The sequence below is a fragment of the Arachis hypogaea genome, chromosome 7 (genome assembly GCF_003086295.3).
Source record: "Arachis hypogaea cultivar Tifrunner chromosome 7, arahy.Tifrunner.gnm2.J5K5, whole genome shotgun sequence".
Lineage (NCBI taxonomy): Eukaryota > Viridiplantae > Streptophyta > Magnoliopsida > Fabales > Fabaceae > Arachis > Arachis hypogaea.
The window spans coordinates 12653095-12656302 of NC_092042.1; the positions used below are offsets into that span (position 1 = coordinate 12653095).

A 3208-nucleotide genomic window follows, 5' to 3' on the forward strand; every position below is an offset into this window, starting at 1 on the left:
ATTTTTATTATATTTCAAATTATTTAAAAATTATTTTATCAATAATATATTTCAAAAATATTTTTGTCAAGAATTAAATTTTTCAAGTACAATCCAATAACATATTATAATATTTGTGTCATAAATAATTAATTAAGTTGATGATGTATGAATAAAACTAAATAGCTACGTACTATTATTAGTTTTCCATAGAAATACAAAATCAATAATATATTAAGAGGATGGTTTATTAGTTGTATAAAAAAAAATTAGTACTTCAATAAAAAAAGATATTATATCTATAAAACATATAATATAAGTTATGTTCATGTATAATCAAAATGTAAATAAGGATATAAAATCTAAAAAAATGTATAATAATTATTATTGCATATATATATATATATTACTTTATTTAGTATTTATTAATAATTATAATAATTAATAAATATTAAATAAAATAAATATCGACTCTTTTTTGTTTTTTTAACATTATGGATTTACAAAAATCTATATATATATATATTATTTAGTATTTAGTATTTATTAATTATTATAATAATTAATAAATACTAAATAAGATAAGTATTGTAACACCCTATCATACAGAGCCTTACGCTTAAGTCGTAAAGCAGAGGTGGCAAGGTATTACGACCTCTAAAAGAAAAGGACGTGTATATAGATATAGTTGGATGAAATCATATCTAGGAGCCTTGAAGAACAAGCAAAACAAAACGATAAACAGAAAATCATGACACACTCGCATGAATATTCGTAAAACGGACAGGTAAAATCGAAAGATGACTGAAAACATATATACATATTAGAGTTTCAAAACTCAGATAGCAAGATCCAGACTCGACCTGCGAAGCTAAGGCCGGCTAGAGTATATAATTATGTATATATACAACCCAAAATAAACTCCTGTATCTCCAAGTCGACCTCTAGGAGGGACAAAACACAAAATATACATGCGGAGATTCTATAAACATATATACATAGACTAAAACAAAATATGAAAGTCCAAAAGATAGTTCTTCGCTCGTAAGGAGGATACCCAGACGCTCAACGAGGTGTCTCTCGACCTGCATCTGAAAAACAACAACATAGTATGGGATGAGAACCGGAGGTTCTCAGTATTGTAAAGGTGCCCACATAGTTAATATAAAAGGTCTCGGGAAAGCCAGAGGCATTCCTAGAACTCCGACACTCAAAATTATTCTTAAATAAAATAAACTAAACCAAAAGTTAGGTAAGTTATCTAACGTATTCTAGTTTTGGATCTAACTTTAACTTCATACTTCACTTTCTGTCGCTTCCAATCCTCTGAATCACTGGTGGAACAACCCTCTTTCCTCACACCTTTGTCAAGAGGGATTTCTCAAAAAACATACACATACAGTTCAAGCAAAGAAAACACAGATAGAGAAGCATTTACAGCAAATAGAACAAGTAGCGGATAAGCAGAATTAAACAGTTAAGCAAACCAAAACAATGCACACTCAAACAAACAAACAAATGCATATGATGTATGCCTGTCCTATGGCTGATGAGTCTCATCTATCGGTTATACAGCCAACCCGACATGTCCTGGTAGTTAACCATTGGACAGTCCCTCTGTGCGCGCATCCCCAAGCTCAATAATATTCCATGGAGTCAAACTCCAAGCTCAAATATAATATTCCATGGAGTCACACTCCAAGCTCAATAATATCCATGGAGTTACACTCCAAGCTCAATAATATAGTATTCCATGGAGACGAACTCCAAACTCAAATATAATATTCAATATTTATATATATATGCATGCCCATGGGGGAATCCAGGGAGTTAAAGTGCCCGGTCACATCTTGCGACAGAAGGTCAACAAATAGTCTTAAATACACAAGCCACATAATAATCTCTTTCCCTTTTAAAATAATACTTCAAATCAAAACTCCAATTCTTATAGAAATTTTGGCAATATCTCCTCTAAGATTCAAATTTCTGTCACCCTTCAAGGGTCCCAACTATCAAACCAAACACCTCTCAGTCATTCAAATCATTTCCAGTAACAAATTATTTCAAAATCAAACAAATACCAATATTAAATTTTTTTCCACACCGACCAACTTCAACAGCAAATTATTGACAACAGCTAAACCTCACATTTTATACCATATACACAATCCATCAATTATTCATTCATTTCATTCCTATCTTAAGGTCTTCTAACCTAAGTTTTCACGTGACATTAAACATTAATTACGAGAAACCAAAATCATACCTTCGTACGAAATCAAAATATTCAAAGCTCAAGAGAAGCTTTCTGAGTGAGCTATCGAATAAGAAAATGTCCAGAATCGTCTGTGCCTCCTAAAACTTCCGTTGACCAAACCAAAAAAAAAAGAAGAGCTACGTCACTATCAACTTTCACTAATAAAAAATGGGACGTTCTCTCTCGGTCTTCTCTCTCTGTTTTCTTTCTTTTCTTTCTTCTCGCATACGTTAATGATATATATATAATTAATACGCCGTCTTAGCTTTCTTTATATTATATATACACTTTATGAAAGGAAATTATAGTAATAGATTATACTTACACCAGAAGAAAGCTAAGAATGAATTATAATAGCATAATATTATATTACAAAACTTAATATATATATAACCTAATGCATAATGATAATAATAATAATAATAACATATATGTAACTTAATGCAAAGTATAAACCACCTTCTATTTTTTGTGCTTTATAGTTAATAATAGTAATAATAATAATAACATATATGTAACTTAATGCAAAGTATAAACCACCTTCTATTTTTTGTGCTTTATAGTTAATAATAGTAATAATAATACTAGCAATAGTAATGATGGTCATGTAATAATAATAAACGTAATAATAGTAATAATAATAGTAATGCAATGAATATAATATATAAACTTATAATGTAATTTAATACTTACGGCAATTATATATAATAATAATAATAATAATAATAATAATAATAATAATAATAATAATAATAATAATATGAATTTGATTAAATTTAAATTATTATAAAATTAGTTCAATTATTATAATAAAAATAATTTTTTAAAAATAAAAAATTTTAATTTTATAAAATAAATTATAACTTATTTATATTTATATTTATATTTTTAAAATTGAAGATTGCTATAAGTATTGACTTTTTTTTTTGTTTTTTTAGTATTATGAATTTAAAAAATCTAATTGATAATTAC

At 27.5% G+C, this 3208-nt stretch overlaps 1 long non-coding RNA gene across 1 annotated transcript; it reads right to left on the reverse strand.

Moving 5' to 3' along the window:
• Positions 1 to 784: 784 nt before the first annotated feature.
• On the reverse strand, positions 785 to 2377 carry LOC140174458 (uncharacterized). The gene is made up of 2 exons (XR_011863684.1): positions 2246 to 2377; positions 785 to 1070 (listed from the first exon to the last, which is right to left on the reverse strand). It is a non-coding gene; the product is annotated as an uncharacterized lncRNA (long non-coding RNA).
• Between the last annotated feature and the right edge of the window lie 831 nt (positions 2378 to 3208).